Genomic DNA, 27,488 nt, shown 5'->3' with positions numbered 1-27,488 from the left:
GGTGGCCGTTTATAAATGGCCTTCCCTCCCCCTGCTTGTGCGCGCTCCCTTAGAGCGCACAGCAGTGCAATCCAGTGCCCGTTGTGTCCTCTGTACACAGTGGAACACTGATCGTCGTACGGGACCTCTGAAAGCTGAAAATTGGCCTGGACAGGAAGGGGGTAAAAGTGTCCGGACTTGAAGTGGTTAAACATTACATTCAGAGAAATGTTGCCGACATAAAAAAGAAGGAATAAACGTGTAACATTAAAAATTCTGACAACATACAAAGCCACTTTAAAATGTTTAGGACAGATTACTGTCTGTATCTTTTTTCTATAAATATAGACATATAACTATTTTTTTCTGCTCTGCCTAAGTGAAATCTTAGAGTCTTTTAGTTGAATCCCATGGTCAAAAATGAAACTGCCCAGAGACAATGGATTCTTTCTCCAATTTTGACATTTTTAACCATAAGATGACAAGCCTGCCCACCACGACAAGGTAGACTCTTTTAGGGCAGGACCTACACTAAACTACACTACACTAAACTACTCCATGCTAGTCATCGTATTTTTTCTGTTAGATGCCTGTTTGTGATAAGCCTCATCCTAGAACCTTCCTTCTTCCTTTCCAGACTTGTTTACAGAGATCTACATAAGAACAACCCTTTTCATTCAAAAAACAGAGAACAGATTTAAAAGGGTTGTTGCTGTTATCTTATGGCGGGTGATGCAGTGGTCACCAATGATCATCTGTAATGTCCCGACACATTTCCCCTTCTTTAATCAATGCAGAGCTCTCTTCCACATAGATGCCTTCAGTCTGAAAGGTCTAAAGTGTTTCAATTGTAGTGAAGTTTATTCACAGATACCAAACTTGATCATGGCCAAAAGGCCGAGAAGCAATAATGCAGATAGGAAAGAGGGCAGTATGGTAGATCGCAGTCTCCTTCCTTGTGGGGACTAAGCTTCTACCCCAATAGCAGCAAGTAGGAGAAGCCCAAATTTAATTGAGGATCCTACCAGGCTGAGCAGAGGGTTCCCCAAAAGGACCGATAGGCTTGGATAGATCGAAGAACTTCTCAACGACGCAGCTGGACAGCAGGGACACCCCTAAGGGCCTAGGTCGATACCAAACTTGATCATTGCCAAAAGGCCGAGAAGCAATAATACAGAAAGGAAAGAGGGTAGATCGCAGTCTCGTTCCTTGTGGGGACTAAGCCTCTAACCCAATAGCAGCAAGTAGGTGAAGCCAAATTTAATTGACGATCCTACCAGGCCGAGCAGAGGGTACCCCACAAGGACCAAAAGGCTTGGATAGAGCAAAGAACTTCTCAACGACGCAGCTGAACAGCAGGGACACCCCTAAGGGCCTAGGTCGATACTAAACTTGATCATGGCCAAAAGGCCGAGAAGCAATAATACAGAAAGAAAAGAGGACAGTAGGGTAGATCGCAGTCTCGTTGCTTGCGGGGACTAAGCCTCTAACCCAATAGCAGCAAGAAGGTGAAGCCAAATTTAATTGACGATCCTACCAGGCCGAGCAGAGGGTACCCCACAAAGACCAAAAGGCTTGGATAGAGCAAAGAACTTCTCAACGACGCAGCTGAACAGCAGGGACACCCCTAAGGGCCTAGGTGGATAACAAACTTGATCATAGCCAAAAGGCCGAGAAGCAATAATACAGAAAGGAAAGAGGGTAGATCGCAGTCTCGTTTCTTGTGGGGACTAAGCCTCTAACACAATAGCAGCAAGTAGGTGAAGCCAAATTTAGTTGACGATCCTACCAGGCCGAGCAGAGGGTACCCCAAAAGGACCAAAAGGCTTGGATAGATCGAAGAACTTCTCAACGACGCTGCTGGACAGCCGGGACACCCCTAAGGGCCTAGGTAGATACCAAACTTGATCATGGCCACAAGGCCGAGAAGCAATAATACAGAAAGGAAAGAGGGTAGATCGCAGTCTCGTTCCTTGTGGGGACTAAGCCTCTAACCCAATAGCAGCAAGAAGGTGAAGCCAAATTTAATTGACGATCCTACCAGGCCGAGCAGAGGGTACCCCACAAGGACCAAAAGGCTTGGATAGATCGAAGAACTTCTCAACGACGCTGCTGGACTGCCGGGACACCCCTAAGGGCCTAGGTAGATACCAAACTTGATCATGGCCACAAGGCCGAGAAGCAATAATACAGAAAGGAAAGAGGGTAGATCGCAGTCTCGTTCCTTGTGGGGACTAAGCCTCTAACCCAATAGCAGCAAGAAGGTGAAGCCAAATTTAATTGACGATCCTACCAGGCCGAGCAGAGGGTACCCCACAAGGACCAAAAGGCTTGGATAGATCGAAGAACTTCTCAACGACGCTGCTGGACAGCCGGGACACCCCTAAGGGCCTAGGTCGATACCAAACTTGATCATGGCCACAAGGCCGAGAAGCAATAATACAGAAAGGAAAGAGGGTAGATCGCAGTCTCGTTCCTTGTGGGAACTAAGCCTCTGACCCAATAGCAGTAAGAAGGTGAAGCCAAATTTAATTGACGATCCTACCAGGCCGAGCAGAGGGTATCCCACAAGGACCAAAAGGCTTGGATAGAGCAAAGAACTTCTCAACGACGCAGCTGAACAGCAGGGACACCCCTAAGGGCCTAGGTCGATACTAAACTTGATCATGGCCAAAAGGCCGAGTAGCAACAATACAGAAAGGAAAGAGGACAGTAGGGTAGATCGCAGTCTCGTTCCTTGTGGGGACTAAGCCTCTAACCCAATAGCAGCAAGTAGGTGAAGCCAAATTTAATTGACGATCCTACCAGGCCGAGCAGAGGGTACCCCACAAGGACCAAAAGGCTTGGATAGATCGAAGAACTTCTCAACGACGCAGCTGAACAGCCGGGACACCCCTAAGGGCCTAGGTCGATACCAAACTTGATCATGGCCAAAAGGCCGAGAAGCAATAATACAGAAAGGAAAGAGGGTAGATCGCAGTCTCGTTCCTTGTGGGGACTAAGGCTCTGACCCAATAGCAGTAAGAAGATGAAGCCAAATTTAATTGACGATCCTACCAGGCCGAGCAGAGGGTATCCCACAAGGACCAAAAGGCTTGGATAGAGCAAAGAACTTCTCAACGACGCAGCTGAACAGCAGGGACACCCCTAAGAGCCTAGGTCGATACCAAACTTGATCATGGCCAAAAGGGCCGAGAAGCAATAATACAGAAAGAAAAGAGGACAGTAGGGTAGATCGCAGTCTCGTTGCTTGCGGGGACTAAGCCTCTAACCCAATAGCAGCAATGAAGGTGAAGCCAAATTTAATTGACGATCCTACCAGGCCGAGCAGAGGGTACCCCACAAGGACCAAAAGGCTTGGATAGAGCAAAGAACTTCTCAACGACGCAGCTGAACAGCAGGGACACCCCTAAGAGCCTAGGTCGATACCAAACTTGATCATGGCCAAAAGGGCCGAGAAGCAATAATACAGAAAGGAAAAAGGGTAGATCGCAGTCTCGTTCCTTGTGGGGACTAAGCCTCTAACCCAATAGCAGCAAGAAGGTGAAGCCAAATTTAATTGACGATCCTACCAGGCCGAGCAGAGGGTACCCCACAAGGACCAAAAGGCTTGGATAGATCGAAGAACTTCTCAACAACGCAGCTGGACAGCCGGGACACCCCTAAGGGCCTAGGTCGATACCAAACTTGATCATGGCCACAAGGCCGAGAAGCAATAATACAGAAAGGAAAGAGGGTAGATCGCAGTCTCGTTCCTTGTGGGGACTAAGCCTCTGACCCAATAGCAGTAAGAAGGTGAAGCCAAATTTAATTGACGATCCTACCAGGCCGAGCAGAGGGTATCCCACAAGGACCAAAAGGCTTGGATAGAGCAAAGAACTTCTCAACGACGCAGCTGAACAGCCGGGACACCCCTAAGGGCCTAGGTCGATACCAAACTTGATCATGGCCAAAAGGCCGAGAAGCAATAATACAGAAAGGAAAGAGGGTAGATCGCAGGCTCGTTCCTTGTGGGGACTAAGCCTCTGACCCAATAGCAGTAAGAAGGTGAAGCCAAATTTAATTGACGATCCTACCAGGCCGAGCAGAGGGTATCCCACAAGGACCAAAAGGCTTGGATAGAGCAAAGAACTTCTCAACGATGCAGCTGAACAGCAGGGACACCCCTAAGGGCCTAGGTCGATACTAAACTTGATCATGGCCAAAAGGCCGAGAAGCAATAATACAGAAAGAAAAGAGGACAGTAGGGTAGATCGCAGTCTCGTTGCTTGCGGGGACTAAGCCTCTAACCCAATAGCAGCAAGAAGGTGAAGCCAAATTTAATTGACGATCCTACCAGGCCGAGCAGAGGGTACCCCACAAGGACCAAAAGGCTTGGATAGAGCAAAGAACTTCTCAACGACGCAGCTGAACAGCAGGGACACCCCTATGGGCCTAGGTGGATAACAAACTTGATCATGGCCAAAAGGCCGAGAAGCAATAAATCAGAAAGGAAAGAGTACAGTAGAGTAGATCACAGTCTCGTTCCTTGTGGGGACTAAGCCTCTAACCCAATAGCAGCAAGTAGGTGAAGCCAAATTTAATTGACGATCCTACCAGGCCGAGCAGAGGGTACCCCACAAGGACCAAAAGGCTTGGATAGATCGAAGAACTTCTCAACGACGCTGCTGGACAGCCGGGACACCCCTAAGGGCCTAGGTCGATACCAAACTTGATCATGGCAACAAGGCCGAGAAGCAATAATACAGAAAGGAAAGAGGGTAGATCGCAGTCTCGTTCCTTGTGGGGACTAAGCCTCTAACCCAATAGCAGCAAGAAGGTGAAGCCAAATTTAATTGACGATCCTACCAGGCCGAGCAGAGGGTACCCCACAAGGACCAAAAGGCTTGGATAGATCGAAGAACTTCTCAACGACGCTGCTGGACAGCCGGGACACCCCTAAGGGCCTAGGTCGATACCAAACTTGATCATGGCCACAAGGCCGAGAAGCAATAATACAGAAAGGAAAGAGGGTAGATCGCAGTCTCGTTCCTTGAGGGAACTAAGCCTCTGACCCAATAGCAGTAAGAAGGTGAAGCCAAATTTAATTGACGATCCTACCAGGCCGAGCAGAGGGTATCCCACAAGGACCAAAAGGCTTGGATAGAGCCAAGAACTTCTCAACGACGCAGCTGAACAGCAGGGACACCCCTAAGGGCCTAGGTCGATACTAAACTTGATCATGGCCAAAAGGCCGAGTAGCAATAATACAGAAAGGAAAGAGGACAGTAGGGTAGATCGCAGTCTCGTTCCTTGTGGGGACTAAGCCTCTAACCCAATAGCAGCAAGTAGGTGAAGCCAAATCTAATTGACGATCCTACCAGGCCGAGCAGAGGGTACCCCACAAGGACCAAAAGGCTTGGATAGATCGAAGAACTTCTCAACGACGCAGCTGAACAGCCGGGACACCCCTAAGGGCCTAGGTCGATACCAAACTTGATCATGGCCAAAAGGCCGAGAAGCAATAATACAGAAAGGAAAGAGGGTAGATCGCAGTCTTGTTCCTTGTGGGGACTAAGCCTCTGACCCAATAGCAGTAAGAAGGTGAAGCCAAATTTAATTGACGATCCTACCAGGCCGAGCAGAGGGTATCCCACAAGGACCAAAAGGCTTGGATAGAGCAAAGAACTTCTCAACGATGCAGCTGAACAGCAGGGACACCCCTAAGAGCCTAGGTCGATACCAAACTTGATCATGGCCAAAAGGGCCGAGAAGCAATAATACAGAAAGGAAAGAGGGTAGATCGCAGTCTCGTTCCTTGTGGGGACTAAGCCTCTAACCCAATAGCAGCAAGAAGGTGAAGCCAAATTTAATTGACGATCCTACCAGGCCGAGCAGAGGGTACCCCACAAGGACCAAAAGGCTTGGATAGATCGAAGAACTTCTCAACGACGCAGCTGAACAGCCGGGACACCCCTAAGGGCCTAAGTCGATACCAAACTTGATCATGGCCAAAAGGCCGAGAAGCAATAATACAGAAAGGAAAGAGGGTAGATCGCAGTCTCGTTCCTTGTGGGGACTAAGCCTCTGACCCAATAGCAGTAAGAAGGTGAAGCCAAATTTAATTGACGATCCTACCAGGCCGAGCAGAGGGTATCCCACAAGGACCAAAAGGCTTGGATAGAGCAAAGAACTTCTCAACGACGCAGCTGAACAGCAGGGACACCCCTAAGGGCCTAGGTCGATACTAAACTTGATCATGGCCAAAAGGCCGAGAAGCAATAATACAGAAAGAAAAGAGGACAGTAGGGTAGATCGCAGTCTTGTTGCTTGCGGGGACTAAGCCTCTAACCCAATAGCAGCAAGAAGGTGAAGCCAAATTTAATTGACGATCCTACCAGGCCGAGCAGAGGGTACCCCACAAGGACCAAAAGGCTTGGATAGAGCAAAGAACTTCTCAACGACGCAGCTGAACAGCAGGGACACCCCTAAGGGCCTAGGTGGATAACAAACTTGATCATGGCCAAAAGGCCGAGAAGCAATAAATCAGAAAGGAAAGAGTACAGTAGAGTAGATCACAGTCTCGTTCCTTGTGGGGACTAAGCCTCTAACCCAATAGCAGCAAGTAGGTGAAGCCAAATTTAATTGACGATCCTACCAAGCCGAGCAGAGGGAACCGCACAAGCACCAAAAGGTTTGGATAGATCGAAGAACTTCTCAACGAAGTAGCTGGACAGCAGGGAAACCCCTCAGGCTAACGACGCAGCAAAATTTGATCAAAAGACCAAGAAGTGCTAATGCAGGAATGTAAAGTCTGGGCACAAGAGCTGACAATCATTGAGAAATGATCTTCAGTCCTGTATTGCTTTAAAGAGTAACTCCACTTTTGTTGAGAGGACAACACTCCCCTCTGGGTGATTAATGTATATTTTTATGGTTGTGAAAGGTTTGGAGATTCTTACCTTTTGTTATTGTGCAGATAGATCCACGTGTGTTCTTGAACCAAATACACGGGAACGACTTTTGCAGTGATCGATCGGCGGCTGCTCCTGCGGGGTACCTGTGGAGAAAGTGGTAGGGTCTGCAAACCTGTAGAGATGATGGTTGTTGGAGGGGACGCCCATCATCTGACTGATGTCAGTGCCAACTTGTGGGAATATCAGCCTACCAGTTACACAGCAGGAAATGACACCTCCTGGAGGGCCCCTGTAGATTAGGAAGGGAAGTTGCTTGTTAATAACAATGAAAGATAATGTGATTTGTGTAGGAATTGTAGGTGTCATTTGTATTTCCCCGTAAAAGTGGAGTTACTCTTTAAATGAAGCGCTAGGATTTATTAACCACCTCCCGTCCGGTTGTATATAAATGACCGGACGGTGAAAGTGCAGGGTCAGGTGGCCGCTTATAAATGTCCTTCCCGCCCCCTGCTTGTGCGCGCTCCCTTGGAGCGCACAGCAGTGCAATCCAGTGCCCGTTGTGTCCTCTGTACACAGTGGAACACTGATCGTCGTACGGGACCTCTGAAAGCTGAAAATTGGCCTGGACAGGAAGGGGGTAAAAGTGTCCGGACTTGAAGTGGTTAAACATTACATTCAGAGAAATGTTGCCGACATAAAAAAGAAGGAATAAACGTGTAACATTAAAAATTCTGACAACATACAAAGCCACTTTAAAATGTTTTGTACAGATTACTGTCTGTATCTTTTTTCTATAAATATAGACATATAACTATTTTTTTCTGCTCTGCCTAAGTGAAATCTTAGAGTCTTTTAGTTGAATCCCATGGTCAAAAATGAAACTGCCCAGAGACAATGGATTCTTTCTCCAATTTTGACATTTTTAACCATAAGATGACAAGCCTGCCCACCACGACAAGGTAGACTCTTTTAGGGCAGGACCTACACTAAACTACACTACGCTAAACTACTCCATGCTAGTCATCGTATTTTTTGTGTTAGATGCCTGTTTGTGATAAGCCTCATCCTAGAACCTTCCTTCTTCCTTTCCAGACTTGTTTACAGAGATCTACATAAGAACAACCCTTTTCATTCAAAAAACAGAGAACAGATTTAAAAGGGTTGTTGCTGTTATCTTATGGCGGGTGATGCAGTGGTCAGCAATGATCATCTTTAATGTCCCGACACATTTCCCCTTCTTTAATCAATGCAGAGCTCTCTTCCACATAGATACCTTCAGTCTGAAAGGTCTAAAGTGTTTCAATTGTAGTGAAGTTTATTCACAGATACCAAACTTGATCATGGCCAAAAGGCCGAGAAGCAATAATGCAGATAGGAAAGAGGGCAGTATGGTAGATCGCAGTCTCCTTCCTTGTGGGGACTAAGCTTCTACCCCAATAGCAGCAAGTAGGAGAAGCCCAAATTTAATTGAGGATCCTACCAGGCTGAGCAGAGGGTTCCCCAAAAGGACCGATAGGCTTGGATAGATCGAAGAACTTCTCAACGACGCAGCTGGACAGCAGGGACACCCCTAAGGGCCTAGGTCGATACCAAACTTGATCATTGCCAAAAGGCCGAGAAGCAATAATACAGAAAGGAAAGAGGGTAGATCGCAGTCTCGTTCCTTGTGGGGACTAAGCCTCTAACCCAATAGCAGCAAGTAGGTGAAGCCAAATTTAATTGACGATCCTACCAGGCCGAGCAGAGGGTACCCCACAAGGACCAAAAGGCTTGGATAGATCGAAGAACTTCTCAACGACGCAGCTGAACAGCCGGGACACCCCTAAGGGCCTAGGTCGATACCAAACTTGATCATGGCCAAAAGGCCGAGAAGCAATAATACAGAAAGGAAAGAGGGTAGATCGCAGTCTCGTTCCTTGTGGGGACTAAGCCTCTGACCCAATAGCAGTAAGAAGGTGAAGCCAAATTTAATTGACGATCCTACCAGGCCGAGCAGAGGGTACCCCACAAGGACCAAAAGGCTTGGATAGAGCAAAGAACTTCTCAACGACGCAGCTGAACAGCAGGGACACCCCTAAGGGCCTAGGTCGATACTAAACTTGATCATGGCCAAAAGGCCGAGAAGCAATAATACAGAAAGAAAAGAGGACAGTAGGGTAGATCGCAGTCTCGTTGCTTGCGGGGACTAAGCCTCTAACCCAATAGCAGCTAGTAGGTGAAGCCAAATTTTATTGACGATCCTACCAGGCCGAGCAAAGGGTACCCCAAAAAGACCAAAGGGCTTGGATAGATCGAAGAACTTCTTAACGACGCAGATGGACAGCAGAGACACCCCTAAGGGCCTAGGTCGATACTAAACTTGATCATGGCCAAAAGGCCGAGTAGCAATAATACAGAAAGGAAAGAGGACAGTAGGGTAGATCGCAGTCTCGTTCCTTGTGGGGACTAAGCCTCTAACCCAATAGCAGCAAGTAGGTGAAGCCAAATTTAATTGACGATCCTACCAGGCCGAGCAGAGGGTACCCCACAAGGACCAAAAGGCTTGGATAGATCGAAGAACTTCTCAACGACGCTGCTGGACAGCCGGGACACCCCTAAGGGCCTAGGTCGATACCAAACTTGATCATGGCCACAAGGCCTAGAAGCAATAATACAGAAAGGAAAGAGGGTAGATCGCAGTCTCGTTCCTTGTGGGGACTAAGCCTCTAACCCAATAGCAGCAAGAAGGTGAAGCCAAATTTAATTGACGATCCTACCAGGCCGAGCAGAGGGTACCCCACAAGGACCAAAAGGCTTGGATAGATCGAAGAACTTCTCAACGACGCTGCTGGACAGCCGGGACACCCCTAAGGGCCTAGGTCGATACCAAACTTGATCATGGCCACAAGGCCGAGAAGCAATAATACAGAAAGGAAAGAGGGTAGATCGCAGGCTCGTTCCTTGTGGGAACTAAGCCTCTGACCCAATAGCAGTAAGAAGGTGAAGCCAAATTTAATTGACGATCCTACCAGGCCGAGCAGAGGGTATCCCACAAGGACCAAAAGGCTTGGATAGAGCAAAGAACTTCTCAACGACGCAGCTGAACAGCAGGGACACCCCTAAGGGCCTAGGTCGATACTAAACTTGATCATGGCCAAAAGGCCGAGTAGCAATAATACAGAAAGGAAAGAGGACAGTAGGGTAGATCGCAGTCTCGTTCCTTGTGGGGACTAAGCCTCTAACCCAATAGCAGCAAGTAGGTGAAGCCAAATTTAATTGACGATCCTACCAGGCCGAGCAGAGGGTACCCCACAAGGACCAAAAGGCTTGGATAGATCGAAGAACTTCTCAACGACGCAGCTGAACAGCCGGGACACCCCTAAGGGCCTAGGTCGATACCAAACTTGATCATGGCCAAAAGGCCGAGAAGCAATAATACAGAAAGGAAAGAGGGTAGATCGCAGTCTCGTTCCTTGTGGGGACTAAGCCTCTGACCCAATAGCAGTAAGAAGGTGAAGCCAAATTTAATTGACGATCCTACCAGGCCGAGCAGAGGGTATCCCACAAGGACCAAAAGGCTTGGATAGAGCAAAGAACTTCTCAACGACGCAGCTGAACAGCAGGGACACACCTAAGAGCCTAGGTCGATACCAAACTTGATCATGGCCAAAAGGGCCGAGAAGCAATAATACAGAAAGGAAAGAGGGTAGATCGCAGTCTCGTTCCTTGTGGGGACTAAGCCTCTGACCCAATAGCAGTAAGAAGGTGAAGCCAAATTTAATTGACGATCCTACCAGGCCGAGCAGAGGGTATCCCACAAGGACCAAAAGGCTTGGATAGAGCAAAGAACTTCTCAACGACGCAGCTGAACAGCAGGGACACCCCTAAGGGCCTAGGTCGATACTAAACTTGATCATGGCCAAAAGGCCGAGTAGCAATAATACAAAAAGGAAAGAGGACAGTAGGGTAGATCGCAGTCTCGTTCCTTGTGGGGACTAAGCCTCTAACCCAATAGCAGCAAGTAGGTGAAGCCAAATTTAATTGACGATCCTACCAGGCCGAGCAGAGGGTACCCCACAAGGACCAAAAGGCTTGGATAGATCGAAGAACTTCTCAACGACGCAGCTGAACAGCCGGGACACCCCTAAGGGCCTAGGTCGATACCAAACTTGATCATGGCCAAAAGGCCGAGAAGCAATAATACAGAAAGGAAAGAGGGTAGATCGCAGGCTCGTTCCTTGTGGGGACTAAGCCTCTGACCCAATAGCAGTAAGAAGGTGAAGCCAAATTTAATTGACGATCCTACCAGGCCGAGCAGAGGGTATCCCACAAGGACCAAAAGGCTTGGATAGAGCAAAGAACTTCTCAACGACGCAGCTGAACAGCAGGGACACCCCTAAGGGCCTAGGTGGATAACAAACTTGATCATGGCCAAAAGGCCGAGAAGCAATAATACAGAAAGAAAAGAGGACAGTAGAGTAGATCACAGTCTCGTTCCTTGTGGGGACTAAGCCTCTAACCCAATAGCAGCAAATAGGTGAAGCCAAATTTAATTGACGATCCTACCAAGCCGAGCAGAGGGTACCCCAAAAAGACCAAAGGGCTTGGATAGATCGAAGAACTTCTTAACGACGCAGATGGACAGCAGAGACACCCCTAAGGGCCTAGGTCGATACTAAACTTGATCATGGCCAAAAGGCCGAGTAGCAATAATACAGAAAGGAAAGAGGACAGTAGGGTAGATCGCAGTCTCGTTCCTTGTGGGGACTAAGCCTCTAACCCAATAGCAGCAAGTAGGTGAAGCCAAATTTAATTGACGATCCTACCAGGCCGAGCAGAGGGTACCCCACAAGGACCAAAAGGCTTGGATAGATCGAAGAACTTCTCAACGACGCTGCTGGACAGCCGGGACACCCCTAAGGGCCTAGGTCGATACCAAACTTGATCATGGCCACAAGGCCGAGAAGCAATAATACAGAAAGGAAAGAGGGTAGATCGCAGGCTCGTTCCTTGTGGGAACTAAGCCTCTGACCCAATAGCAGTAAGAAGGTGAAGCCAAATTTAATTGACGATCCTACCAGGCCGAGCAGAGGGTATCCCACAAGGACCAAAAGGCTTGGATAGAGCAAAGAACTTCTCAACGACGCAGCTGAACAGCAGGGACACCCCTAAGGGCCTAGGTCGATACTAAACTTGATCATGGCCAAAAGGCCGAGTAGCAATAATACAGAAAGGAAAGAGGACAGTAGGGTAGATCGCAGTCTCGTTCCTTGTGGGGACTAAGCCTCTAACCCAATAGCAGCAAGTAGGTGAAGCCAAATTTAATTGACGATCCTACCAGGCCGAGCAGAGGGTACCCCACAAGGACCAAAAGGCTTGGATAGATCGAAGAACTTCTCAACGACGCAGCTGAACAGCCGGGACACCCCTAAGGGCCTAGGTCGATACCAAACTTGATCATGGCCAAAAGGCCGAGAAGCAATAATACAGAAAGGAAAGAGGGTAGATCGCAGTCTCGTTCCTTGTGGGGACTAAGCCTCTGACCCAATAGCAGTAAGAAGGTGAAGCCAAATTTAATTGACGATCCTACCAGGCCGAGCAGAGGGTATCCCACAAGGACCAAAAGGCTTGGATAGAGCAAAGAACTTCTCAACGACGCAGCTGAACAGCAGGGACACCCCTAAGAGCCTAGGTCGATACCAAACTTGATCATGGCCAAAAGGGCCGAGAAGCAATAATACAGAAAGGAAAGAGGGTAGATCGCAGTCTCGTTCCTTGTGGGGACTAAGCCTCTGACCCAATAGCAGTAAGAAGGTGAAGCCAAATTTAATTGACGATCCTACCAGGCCGAGCAGAGGGTATCCCACAAGGACCAAAAGGCTTGGATAGAGCAAAGAACTTCTCAACGACGCAGCTGAACAGCAGGGACACCCCTAAGGGCCTAGGTCGATACTAAACTTGATCATGGCCAAAAGGCCGAGTAGCAATAATACAAAAAGGAAAGAGGACAGTAGGGTAGATCGCAGTCTCGTTCCTTGTGGGGACTAAGCCTCTAACCCAATAGCAGCAAGTAGGTGAAGCCAAATTTAATTGACGATCCTACCAGGCCGAGCAGAGGGTACCCCACAAGGACCAAAAGGCTTGGATAGATCGAAGAACTTCTCAACGACGCAGCTGAACAGCCGGGACACCCCTAAGGGCCTAGGTCGATACCAAACTTGATCATGGCCAAAAGGCCGAGAAGCAATAATACAGAAAGGAAAGAGGGTAGATCGCAGGCTCGTTCCTTGTGGGGACTAAGCCTCTGACCCAATAGCAGTAAGAAGGTGAAGCCAAATTTAATTGACGATCCTACCAGGCCGAGCAGAGGGTATCCCACAAGGACCAAAAGGCTTGGATAGAGCAAAGAACTTCTCAACGACGCAGCTGAACAGCAGGGACACCCCTAAGGGCCTAGGTGGATAACAAACTTGATCATGGCCAAAAGGCCGAGAAGCAATAATACAGAAAGAAAAGAGGACAGTAGAGTAGATCACAGTCTCGTTCCTTGTGGGGACTAAGCCTCTAACCCAATAGCAGCAAATAGGTGAAGCCAAATTTAATTGACGATCCTACCAAGCCGAGCAGAGGGTACCGCACAAGCACCAAAAGGCTTGGATAGATCGAAGAACTTCTCAACGAAGTAGCTGGACAGCAGGGAAACCCCTCAGGCTAACGACGCAGCAAAATTTGATCAAAAGACCAAGAAGTGCTAATGCAGGAATGTAAAGTCTGGGCACAAGAGCTGACAATCATTCAGAAATGATCTTCAGTCCTGTATTGCTTTAAAGAGTAACTCCACTTTTGTTGAGAGGACAACACTCCCCTCTGGGTGATTAATGTATATTTTTATGGTTGTGAAAGGTTTGGAGATTCTTACCTTTTGTTATTGTGCAGATAGATCCACGTGTGTTCTTGAACCAAATACACGGGAACGACTTTTGCAGTGATCGATCGGCGGCTGCTCCTGCGGGGTACCTGTGGAGAAAGTGGTAGGGTCTGCAAACCTGTAGAGATGATGGTTGTTGGAGGGGACGCCCATCATCTGACTGATGTCAGTGCCAACTTGTGGGAATATCAGCCTACCAGTTACACAGCAGGAAATGACACCTCCTGGAGGGCCCCTGTAGATTAGGAAGGGAAGTTGCTTGTTAATAACAATGAAAGATAATGTGATTTGTGTAGGAATTGTAGGTGTCATTTGTATTTCCCCGTAAAAGTGGAGTTACTCTTTAAATGAAGCGCTAGGATTTATTAACCACCTCCCGTCCGGTTGTATATAAATGACCGGACGGTGAAAGTGCAGGGTCAGGTGGCCGTTTATAAATGGCCTTCCCGCCCCCTGCTTGTGCGCGCTCCCTTGGAGCGCACAGCAGTGCAATCCAGTGCCCGTTGTGTCCTCTGTACACAGTGGAACACTGATCGTCGTACGGGACCTCTGAAAGCTGAAAATTGGCCTGGACAGGAAGGGGGTAAAAGTGTCCGGACTTGAAGTGGTTAAACATTACATTCAGAGAAATGTTGCCGACATAAAAAAGAAGGAATAAACGTGTAACATTAAAAATTCTGACAACATACAAAGCCACTTTAAAATGTTTTGTACAGATTACTGTCTGTATCTTTTTTCTATAAATATAGACATATAACTATTTTTTTCTGCTCTGCCTAAGTGAAATCTTAGAGTCTTTTAGTTGAATCCCATGGTCAAAAATGAAACTGCCCAGAGACAATGGATTCTTTCTCCAATTTTGACATTTTTAACCATAAGATGACAAGCCTGCCCACCACGACAAGGTAGACTCTTTTAGGGCAGGACCTACACTAAACTACACTACGCTAAACTACTCCATGCTAGTCATCGTATTTTTTGTGTTAGATGCCTGTTTGTGATAAGCCTCATCCTAGAACCTTCCTTCTTCCTTTCCAGACTTGTTTACAGAGATCTACATAAGAACAACCCTTTTCATTCAAAAAACAGAGAACAGATTTAAAAGGGTTGTTGCTGTTATCTTATGGCGGGTGATGCAGTGGTCAGCAATGATCATCTGTAATGTCCCGACACATTTCCCCTTCTTTAATCAATGCAGAGCTCTCTTCCACATAGATGCCTTCAGTCTGAAAGGTCTAAAGTGTTTCAATTGTAGTGAAGTTTATTCACAGATACCAAACTTGATCATGGCCAAAAGGCCGAGAAGCAATAATGCAGATAGGAAAGAGGGCAGTATGGTAGATCGCAGTCTCCTTCCTTGTGGGGACTAAGCTTCTACCCCAATAGCAGCAAGTAGGAGAAGCCCAAATTTAATTGAGGATCCTACCAGGCTGAGCAGAGGGTTCCCCAAAAGGACCGATAGGCTTGGATAGATCGAAGAACTTCTCAACGACGCAGCTGGACAGCAGGGACACCCCTAAGGGCCTAGGTCGATACCAAACTTGATCATTGCCAAAAGGCCGAGAAGCAATAATACAGAAAGGAAAGAGGGTAGATCGCAGTCTCGTTCCTTGTGGGGACTAAGCCTCTAACCCAATAGCAGCAAGTAGGTGAAGCCAAATTTAATTGACGATCCTACCAGGCCGAGCAGAGGGTACCCCACAAGGACCAAAAGGCTTGGATAGAGCAAAGAACTTCTCAACGACACAGCTGAACAGCAGGGACACCCCTAGGGGCCTAGGTCGATACTAAACTTGATCATGGCCAAAAGGCCGAGAAGCAATAATACAGAAAGAAAAGAGGACAGTAGGGTAGATCGCAGTCTCGTTGCTTGCGGGGACTAAGCCTCTAACCCAATAGCAGCAAGAAGGTGAAGCCAAATTTAATTGACGATCCTACCAGGCCGAGCAGAGGGTACCCCACAAAGACCAAAAGGCTTGGATAGAGCAAAGAACTTCTCAACGACGCAGCTGAAAAGCAGGGACACCCCTAAGGGCCTAGGTGGATAACAAACTTGATCATAGCCAAAAGGCCGAGAAGCAATAATACAGAAAGGAAAGAGGGTAGATCGCAGTCTCGTTTCTTGTGGGGACTAAGCCTCTAACACAATAGCAGCAAGTAGGTGAAGCCAAATTTAGTTGACGATCCTACCAGGCCGAGCAGAGGGTACCCCAAAAGGTCCAAAAGGCTTGGATAGATCAAAGAACTTCTCAACGACGAAGCTGGATAGCAGGGACACCCCTAAGGGCCTAGGTAGATACCAAACTTGATCATGGCCAAAAGGTCGAGAAGCAATATTGCAGAAAGAAAAGAGGACAGTAGGGAAGATCGCAGTCTCGTTCCTTGTGGGGACTAAGCCTCTAACCCAATAGCAGCTAGTAGGTGAAGCCAAATTTTATTGACAATCCTACCAGGCCGAGCAAAGGGTACCCCAAAAAGACCAAAAGGCTTGGATAGATCGAAGAACTTCTTAACGACGCAGATGGACAGCAGAGACACCCCTAAGGGCCTAGGTCGATACTAAACTTGATCATGGCCAAAAGGCCGAGTAGCAATAATACAGAAAGGAAAGAGGACAGTAGGGTAGATCACAGTCTCGTTCCTTGTGGGGACTAAGCCTCTAACCCAATAGCAGCAAGTAGGTGAAGCCAAATTTAATTGACGATCCTACCAGGCCGAGCAGAGGGTACCCCACAAGGACCAAAAGGCTTGGATAGATCGAAGAACTTCTCAAAGACGCTGCAGGACAGCCGGGACACCCCTAAGGGCCTAGGTAGATACCAAACTTGATCATGGCCACAAGGCCGAGAAGCAATAATACAGAAAGGAAAGAGGGTAGATCGCAGTCTCGTTCCTTGTGGGGACTAAGCCTCTAACCCAATAGCAGCAAGAAGGTGAAGCCAAATTTAATTGACGATCCTACCAGGCCGAGCAGAGGGTACCCCACAAGGACCAAAAGGCTTGGATAGATCGAAGAACTTCTCAACGACGCTGCTGGACAGCCGGGACACCCCTAAGGGCCTAGGTCGATACCAAACTTGATCATGGCCACAAGGCTGAGAAGCAATAATACAGAAAGGAAAGAGGGTAGATCGCAGTCTCGTTCCTTGTGGGAACTAAGCCTCTGACCCAATAGCAGTAAGAAGGTGAAGCCAAATTTAATTGACGATCCTACCAGGCCGAGCAGAGGGTATCCCACAAGGACCAAAAGGCTTGGATAGAGCAAAGAACTTCTCAACGACGCAGCTGAACAGCAGGGACACCCCTAAGGGCCTAGGTCGATACTAAACTTGATCATGGCCAAAAGGCCGAGTAGCAACAATACAGAAAGGAAAGAGGACAGTAGGGTAGATCGCAGTCTCGTTCCTTGTGGGGACTAAGCCTCTAACCCAATAGCAGCAAGTAGGTGAAGCCAAATTTAATTGACGATCCTACCAGGCCGAGCAGAGGGTACCCCACAAGGACCAAAAGGCTTGGATAGATCGAAGAACTTCTCAACGACGCAGCTGAACAGCCGGGACACCCCTAAGGGCCTAGGTCGATACCAAACTTGATCATGGCCAAAAGGCCGAGAAGCAATAATACAGAAAGGAAAGAGGGTAGATCGCAGTCTCGTTCCTTGTGGGGACTAAGCCTCTGACCCAATAGCAGTAAGAAGATGAAGCCAAATTTAATTGACGATCCTACCAGGCCGAGCAGAGGGTATCCCACAAGGACCAAAAGGCTTGGATAGAGCAAAGAACTTCTCAACGACGCAGCTGAACAGCAGGGACACCCCTAAGAGCCTAGGTCGATACCAAACTTGATCATGGCCAAAAGGGCCGAGAAGCAATAATACAGAAAGGAAAGAGGGTAGATCGCAGTCTCGTTCCTTGTGGGGACTAAGCCTCTAACCCAATAGCAGCAAGAAGGTGAAGCCAAATTTAATTGACGATCCTACCAGGCCGAGCAGAGGGTACCCCACAAGGACCAAAAGGCTTGGATAGATCGAAGAACTTCTCAACGACGCAGCTGAACAGCAGGGACACCCCTAAGGGCCTAGGTCGATACTAAACTTGATCATGGCCAAAAGGCCGAGAAGCAATAATACAGAAAGAAAAGAGGACAGTAGGGTAGATCGCAGTCTTGTTGCTTGCGGGGACTAAGCCTCTAACCCAATAGCAGCAAGAAGGTGAAGCCAAATTTAATTGACGATCCTACCAGGCCGAGCAGAGGGTACCCCACAAGGACCAAAAGGCTTGGATAGAGCAAAGAACTTCTCAACGACGCAGCTGAACAGCAGGGACACCCCTAAGGGCCTAGGTGGATAACAAACTTGATCATGGCCAAAAGGCCGAGAAGCAATAAATCAGAAAGGAAAGAGTACAGTAGAGTAGATCACAGTCTCGTTCCTTGTGGGGACTAAGCCTCTAACCCAATAGCAGCAAGTAGGTGAAGCCAAATTTAATTGACGATCCTACCAAGCCGAGCAGAGGGAACCGCACAAGCACCAAAAGGTTTGGATAGATCGAAGAACTTCTCAACGAAGTAGCTGGACAGCAGGGAAACCCCTCAGGCTAACGACGCAGCAAAATTTGATCAAAAGACCAAGAAGTGCTAATGCAGGAATGTAAAGTCTGGGCACAAGAGCTGACAATCATTGAGAAATGATCTTCAGTCCTGTATTGCTTTAAAGAGTAACTCCACTTTTGTTGAGAGGACAACACTCCCCTCTGGGTGATTAATGTATATTTTTATGGTTGTGAAAGGTTTGGAGATTCTTACCTTTTGTTATTGTGCAGATAGATCCACGTGTGTTCTTGAACCAAATACACGGGAACGACTTTTGCAGTGATCGATCGGCGGCTGCTCCTGCGGGGTACCTGTGGAGAAAGTGGTAGGGTCTGCAAACCTGTAGAGATGATGGTTGTTGGAGGGGACGCCCATCATCTGACTGATGTCAGTGCCAACTTGTGGGAATATCAGCCTACCAGTTACACAGCAGGAAATGACACCTCCTGGAGGGCCCCTGTAGATTAGGAAGGGAAGTTGCTTGTTAATAACAATGAAAGATAATGTGATTTGTGTAGGAATTGTAGGTGTCATTTGTATTTCCCCGTAAAAGTGGAGTTACTCTTTAAATGAAGCGCTAGGATTTATTAACCACCTCCCGTCCGGTTGTATATAAATGACCGGACGGTGAAAGTGCAGGGTCAGGTGGCCGCTTATAAATGTCCTTCCCGCCCCCTGCTTGTGCGCGTTCCTTGGAGCGCACAGCAGTGCAATCCAGTGCCCGTTGTGTCCTCTGTACACAGTGGAACACTGATCGTCGTACGGGACCTCTGAAAGCTGAAAATTGGCCTGGACAGGAAGGGGGTAAAAGTGTCCGGACTTGAAGTGGTTAAACATTACATTCAGAGAAATGTTGCCGACATAAAAAAGAAGGAATAAACGTGTAACATTAAAAATTCTGACAACATACAAAGCCACTTTAAAATGTTTTGTACAGATTACTGTCTGTATCTTTTTTCTATAAATATAGACATATAACTATTTTTTTCTGCTCTGCCTAAGTGAAATCTTAGAGTCTTTTAGTTGAATCCCATGGTCAAAAATGAAACTGCCCAGAGACAATGGATTCTTTCTCCAATTTTGACATTTTTAACCATAAGATGACAAGCCTGCCCACCACGACAAGGTAGACTCTTTTAGGGCAGGACCTACACTAAACTACACTACGCTAAACTACTCCATGCTAGTCATCGTATTTTTTGTGTTAGATGCCTGTTTGTGATAAGCCTCATCCTAGAACCTTCCTTCTTCCTTTCCAGACTTGTTTACAGAGATCTACATAAGAACAACCCTTTTCATTCAAAAAACAGAGAACAGATTTAAAAGGGTTGTTGCTGTTATCTTATGGCGGGTGATGCAGTGGTCAGCAATGATCATCTTTAATGTCCCGACACATTTCCCCTTCTTTAATCAATGCAGAGCTCTCTTCCACATAGATACCTTCAGTCTGAAAGGTCTAAAGTGTTTCAATTGTAGTGAAGTTTATTCACAGATACCAAACTTGATCATGGCCAAAAGGCCGAGAAGCAATAATGCAGATAGGAAAGAGGGCAGTATGGTAGATCGCAGTCTCCTTCCTTGTGGGGACTAAGCTTCTACCCCAATAGCAGCAAGTAGGAGAAGCCCAAATTTAATTGAGGATCCTAACAGGCTGAGCAGCGGGTTCCCCAAAAGGACCAAAAGGCTTGGATAGATCGAAGAACTTCTCAACGACGCAGCTGGACAGCAGGGACACCCCTAAGGGCCTAGGTCGATACCAAACTTGATCATTGCCAAAAGGCCGAGAAGCAATAATACAGAAAGGAAAGAGGGTAGATCGCAGTCTCGTTCCTTGTGGGGACTAAGCCTCTAACCCAATAGCAGCAAGTAGGTGAAGCCAAATTTAATTGACGATCCTACCAGGCCGAGCAGAGGGTACCCCACAAGGACCAAAAGGCTTGGATAGATCGAAGAACTTCTCAACGACGCAGCTGAACAGCCGGGACACCCCTAAGGGCCTAGGTCGATACCAAACTTGATCATGGCCAAAAGGCCGAGAAGCAATAATACAGAAAGGAAAGAGGGTAGATCGCAGTCTCGTTCCTTGTGGGGACTAAGCCTCTGACCCAATAGCAGTAAGAAGGTGAAGCCAAATTTAATTGACGATCCTACCAGGCCGAGCAGAGGGTACCCCACAAGGACCAAAAGGCTTGGATAGAGCAAAGAACTTCTCAACGACGCAGCTGAACAGCAGGGACACCCCTAAGGGCCTAGGTCGATACTAAACTTGATCATGGCCAAAAGGCCGAGAAGCAATAATACAGAAAGAAAAGAGGACAGTAGGGTAGATCGCAGTCTCGTTGCTTGCGGGGACTAAGCCTCTAACCCATAGCAGCTAGTAGGTGAAGCCAAATTTTATTGACGATCCTACCAGGCCGAGCAAAGGGTACCCCAAAAAGACCAAAGGGCTTGGATAGATCGAAGAACTTCTTAACGACGCAGATGGACAGCAGAGACACCCCTAAGGGCCTAGGTCGATACTAAACTTGATCATGGCCAAAAGGCCGAGTAGCAATAATACAGAAAGGAAAGAGGACAGTAGGGTAGATCGCAGTCTCGTTCCTTGTGGGGACTAAGCCTCTAACCCAATAGCAGCAAGTAGGTGAAGCCAAATTTAATTGACGATCCTACCAGGCCGAGCAGAGGGTACCCCACAAGGACCAAAAGGCTTGGATAGATCGAAGAACTTCTCAACGACGCTGCTGGACAGCCGGGACACCCCTAAGGGCCTAGGTCGATACCAAACTTGATCATGGCCACAAGGCCTAGAAGCAATAATACAGAAAGGAAAGAGGGTAGATCGCAGTCTCGTTCCTTGTGGGGACTAAGCCTCTAACCCAATAGCAGCAAGAAGGTGAAGCCAAATTTAATTGACGATCCTACCAGGCCGAGCAGAGGGTACCCCACAAGGACCAAAAGGCTTGGATAGATCGAAGAACTTCTCAACGACGCTGCTGGACAGCCGGGACACCCCTAAGGGCCTAGGTCGATACCAAACTTGATCATGGCCACAAGGCCGAGAAGCAATAATACAGAAAGGAAAGAGGGTAGATCGCAGGCTCGTTCCTTGTGGGAACTAAGCCTCTGACCCAATAGCAGTAAGAAGGTGAAGCCAAATTTAATTGACGATCCTACCAGGCCGAGCAGAGGGTATCCCACAAGGACCAAAAGGCTTGGATAGAGCAAAGAACTTCTCAACGACGCAGCTGAACAGCAGGGACACCCCTAAGGGCCTAGGTCGATACTAAACTTGATCATGGCCAAAAGGCCGAGTAGCAATAATACAGAAAGGAAAGAGGACAGTAGGGTAGATCGCAGTCTCGTTCCTTGTGGGGACTAAGCCTCTAACCCAATAGCAGCAAGTAGGTGAAGCCAAATTTAATTGACGATCCTACCAGGCCGAGCAGAGGGTACCCCACAAGGACCAAAAGGCTTGGATAGATCGAAGAACTTCTCAACGACGCAGCTGAACAGCCGGGACACCCCTAAGGGCCTAGGTCGATACCAAACTTGATCATGGCCAAAAGGCCGAGAAGCAATAATACAGAAAGGAAAGAGGGTAGATCGCAGTCTCGTTCCTTGTGGGGACTAAGCCTCTGACCCAATAGCAGTAAGAAGGTGAAGCCAAATTTAATTGACGATCCTACCAGGCCGAGCAGAGGGTATCCCACAAGGACCAAAAGGCTTGGATAGAGCAAAGAACTTCTCAACGACGCAGCTGAACAGCAGGGACACCCCTAAGAGCCTAGGTCGATACCAAACTTGATCATGGCCAAAAGGGCCGAGAAGCAATAATACAGAAAGGAAAGAGGGTAGATCGCAGTCTCGTTCCTTGTGGGGACTAAGCCTCTGACCCAATAGCAGTAAGAAGGTGAAGCCAAATTTAATTGACGATCCTACCAGGCCGAGCAGAGGGTATCCCACAAGGACCAAAAGGCTTGGATAGAGCAAAGAACTTCTCAACGACGCAGCTGAACAGCAGGGACACCCCTAAGGGCCTAGGTGGATAACAAACTTGATCATGGCCAAAAGGCCGAGAAGCAATAATACAGAAAGAAAAGAGGACAGTAGAGTAGATCACAGTCTCGTTCCTTGTGGGGACTAAGCCTCTAACCCAATAGCAGCAAATAGGTGAAGCCAAATTTAATTGACGATCCTACCAAGCCGAGCAGAGGGTACCGCACAAGCACCAAAAGGCTTGGATAGATCGAAGAACTTCTCAACGAAGTAGCTGGACAGCAGGGAAACCCCTCAGGCTAACGACGCAGCAAAATTTGATCAAAAGACCAAGAAGTGCTAATGCAGGAATGTAAAGTCTGGGCACAAGAGCTGACAATCATTCAGAAATGATCTTCAGTCCTGTATTGCTTTAAAGAGTAACTCCACTTTTGTTGAGAGGACAACACTCCCCTCTGGGTGATTAATGTATATTTTTATGGTTGTGAAAGGTTTGGAGATTCTTACCTTTTGTTATTGTGCAGATAGATCCACGTGTGTTCTTGAACCAAATACACGGGAACGACTTTTGCAGTGATCGATCGGCGGCTGCTCCTGCGGGGTACCTGTGGAGAAAGTGGTAGGGTCTGCAAACCTGTAGAGATGATGGTTGTTGGAGGGGACGCCCATCATCTGACTGATGTCAGTGCCAACTTGTGGGAATATCAGCCTACCAGTTACACAGCAGGAAATGACACCTCCTGGAGGGCCCCTGTAGATTAGGAAGGGAAGTTGCTTGTTAATAACAATGAAAGATAATGTGATTTGTGTAGGAATTGTAGGTGTCATTTGTATTTCCCCGTAAAAGTGGAGTTACTCTTTAAATGAAGCGCTAGGATTTATTAACCACCTCCCGTCCGGTTGTATATAAATGACCGGACGGTGAAAGTGCAGGGTCAGGTGGCCGTTTATAAATGGCCTTCCCGCCCCCTGCTTGTGCGCGCTCCCTTGGAGCGCACAGCAGTGCAATCCAGTGCCCGTTGTGTCCTCTGTACACAGTGGAACACTGATCGTCGTACGGGACCTCTGAAAGCTGAAAATTGGCCTGGACAGGAAGGGGGTAAAAGTGTCCGGACTTGAAGTGGTTAAACATTACATTCAGAGAAATGTTGCCGACATAAAAAAGAAGGAATAAACGTGTAACATTAAAAATTCTGACAACATACAAAGCCACTTTAAAATGTTTTGTACAGATTACTGTCTGTATCTTTTTTCTATAAATATAGACATATAACTATTTTTTTCTGCTCTGCCTAAGTGAAATCTTAGAGTCTTTTAGTTGAATCCCATGGTCAAAAATGAAACTGCCCAGAGACAATGGATTCTTTCTCCAATTTTGACATTTTTAACCATAAGATGACAAGCCTGCCCACCACGACAAGGTAGACTCTTTTAGGGCAGGACCTACACTAAACTACACTACGCTAAACTACTCCATGCTAGTCATCGTATTTTTTGTGTTAGATGCCTGTTTGTGATAAGCCTCATCCTAGAACCTTCCTTCTTCCTTTCCAGACTTGTTTACAGAGATCTACATAAGAACAACCCTTTTCATTCAAAAAACAGAGAACAGATTTAAAAGGGTTGTTGCTGTTATCTTATGGCGGGTGATGCAGTGGTCAGCAATGATCATCTGTAATGTCCCGACACATTTCCCCTTCTTTAATCAATGCAGAGCTCTCTTCCACATAGATGCCTTCAGTCTGAAAGGTCTAAAGTGTTTCAATTGTAGTGAAGTTTATTCACAGATACCAAACTTGATCATGGCCAAAAGGCCGAGAAGCAATAATGCAGATAGGAAAGAGGGCAGTATGGTAGATCGCAGTCTCCTTCCTTGTGGGGACTAAGCTTCTACCCCAATAGCAGCAAGTAGCAGAAGCCCAAATTTAATTGAGGATCCTACCAGGCTGAGCAGAGGGTTCCCCAAAAGGACCGATAGGCTTGGATAGATCGAAGAACTTCTCAACGACGCAGCTGGACAGCAGGGACACCCCTAAGGGCCTAGGTCGATACCAAACTTGATCATTGCCAAAAGGCCGAGAAGCAATAATACAGAAAGGAAAGAGGGTAGATCGCAGTCTCGTTCCTTGTGGGGACTAAGCCTCTAACCCAATAGCAGCAAGTAGGTGAAGCCAAATTTAATTGACGATCCTACCAGGCCGAGCAGAGGGTACCCCACAAGGACCAAAAGGCTTGGATAGAGCAAAGAACTTCTCAACGACGCAGCTGAACAGCAGGGACACCCCTAAGGGCCTAGGTCGATACTAAACTTGATCATGGCCAAAAGGCCGAGAAGCAATAATACAGAAAGAAAAGAGGACAGTAGGGTAGATCGCAGTCTCGTTGCTTGCGGGGACTAAGCCTCTAACCCAATAGCAGCAAGAAGGTGAAGCCAAATTTAATTGACGATCCTACCAGGCCGAGCAGAGGGTACCCCACAAAGACCAAAAGGCTTGGATAGAGCAAAGAACTTCTCAACGACGCAGCTGAACAGCAGGGACACCCCTAAGGGCCTAGGTGGATAACAAACTTGATCATAGCCAAAAGGCCGAGAAGCAATAATACAGAAAGGAAAGAGGGTAGATCGCAGTCTCGTTTCTTGTGGGGACTAAGCCTCTAACACAATAGCAGCAAGTAGGTGAAGCCAAATTTAGTTGACGATCCTACCAGGCCGAGCAGAGGGTACCCCAAAAGGTCCAAAAGGCTTGGATAGATCAAAGAACTTCTCAACGACGAAGCTGGATAGCAGGGACACCCCTAAGGGCCTAGGTAGATACCAAACTTGATCATGGCCAAAAGGTCGAGAAGCAATATTGCAGAAAGAAAAGAGGACAGTAGGGAAGATCGCAGTCTCGTTCCTTGTGGGGACTAAGCCTCTAACCCAATAGCAGCTAGTAGGTGAAGCCAAATTTTATTGACAATCCTACCAGGCCGAGCAAAGGGTACCCCAAAAAGACCAAAAGGCTTGGATAGATCGAAGAACTTCTTAACGACGCAGATGGACAGCAGAGACACCCCTAAGGGCCTAGGTCGATACTAAACTTGATCATGGCCAAAAGGCCGAGTAGCAATAATACAGAAAGGAAAGAGGACAGTAGGGTAGATCACAGTCTCGTTCCTTGTGGGGACTAAGCCTCTAACCCAATAGCAGCAAGTAGGTGAAGCCAAATTTAATTGACGATCCTACCAGGCCGAGCAGAGGGTACCCCACAAGGACCAAAAGGCTTGGATAGATCGAAGAACTTCTCAACGACGCTGCTGGACAGCCGGGACACCCCTAAGGGCCTAGGTAGATACCAAACTTGATCATGGCCACAAGGCCGAGAAGCAATAATACAGAAAGGAAAGAGGGTAGATCGCAGTCTCGTTCCTTGTGGGAACTAAGCCTCTGACCCAATAGCAGTAAGAAGGTGAAGCCAAATTTAATTGACGATCCTACCAGGCCGAGCAGAGGGTATCCCACAAGGACCAAAAGGCTTGGATAGAGCAAAGAACTTCTCAACGACGCAGCTGAACAGCAGGGACACCCCTAAGGGCCTAGGTCGATACTAAACTTGATCATGGCCAAAAGGCCGAGTAGCAACAATACAGAAAGGAAAGAGGACAGTAGGGTAGATCGCAGTCTCGTTCCTTGTGGGGACTAAGCCTCTAACCCAATAGCAGCAAGTAGGTGAAGCCAAATTTAATTGACGATCCTACCAGGCCGAGCAGAGGGTACCCCACAAGGACCAAAAGGCTTGGATAGATCGAAGAACTTCTCAACGACGCAGCTGAACAGCCGGGACACCCCTAAGGGCCTAGGTCGATACCAAACTTGATCATGGCCAAAAGGCCGAGAAGCAATAATACAGAAAGGAAAGAGGGTAGATCGCAGTCTCGTTCCTTGTGGGGACTAAGCCTCTGACCCAATAGCAGTAAGAAGATGAAGCCAAATTTAATTGACGATCCTACCAGGCCGAGCAGAGGGTATCCCACAAGGACCAAAAGGCTTGGATAGAGCAAAGAACTTCTCAACGACGCAGCTGAACAGCAGGGACACCCCTAAGAGCCTAGGTCGATACCAAACTTGATCATGGCCAAAAGGGCCGAGAAGCAATAATACAGAAAGGAAAGAGGGTAGATCGCAGTCTCGTTCCTTGTGGGGACTAAGCCTCTAACCCAATAGCAGCAAGAAGGTGAAGCCAAATTTAATTGACGATCCTACCAGGCCGAGCAGAGGGTACCCCACAAGGACCAAAAGGCTTGGATAGATCGAAGAACTTCTCAACGACGCAGCTGAACAGCCGGGACACCCCTAAGGGCCTAAGTCGATACCAAACTTGATCATGGCCAAAAGGCCGAGAAGCAATAATACAGAAAGGAAAGAGGGTAGATCGCAGTCTCGTTCCTTGTGGGGACTAAGCCTCTGACCCAATAGCAGTAAGAAGGTGAAGCCAAATTTAATTGACGATCCTACCAGGCCGAGCAGAGGGTATCCCACAAGGACCAAAAGGCTTGGATAGAGCAAAGAACTTCTCAACGACGCAGCTGAACAGCAGGGACACCCCTAAGGGCCTAGGTCGATACTAAACTTGATCATGGCCAAAAGGCCGAGAAGCAATAATACAGAAAGAAAAGAGGACAGTAGGGTAGATCGCAGTCTTGTTGCTTGCGGGGACTAAGCCTCTAACCCAATAGCAGCAAGAAGGTGAAGCCAAATTTAATTGACGATCCTACCAGGCCGAGCAGAGGGTACCCCACAAGGACCAAAAGGCTTGGATAGAGCAAAGAACTTCTCAACGACGCAGCTGAACAGCAGGGACACCCCTAAGGGCCTAGGTGGATAACAAACTTGATCATGGCCAAAAGGCCGAGAAGCAATAAATCAGAAAGGAAAGAGTACAGTAGAGTAGATCACAGTCTCGTTCCTTGTGGGGACTAAGCCTCTAACCCAATAGCAGCAAGTAGGTGAAGCCAAATTTAATTGACGATCCTACCAGGCCGAGCAAAGGGTACCCCAAAAAGACCAAAAGGCTTGGATAGATCGAAGAACTTCTTAACGACGCAGATGGACAGCAGAGACACCCCTAAGGGCCTAGGTC

This window comes from Staurois parvus, unplaced genomic scaffold (genome assembly GCF_062004578.1).
Source record: "Staurois parvus isolate SC_StPar_1 unplaced genomic scaffold, SC_StPar_1.0 ptg000118l, whole genome shotgun sequence".
NCBI classification, from domain to species: domain Eukaryota; kingdom Metazoa; phylum Chordata; class Amphibia; order Anura; family Ranidae; genus Staurois; species Staurois parvus.
This window is presented reverse-complemented; position numbering follows the sequence as displayed.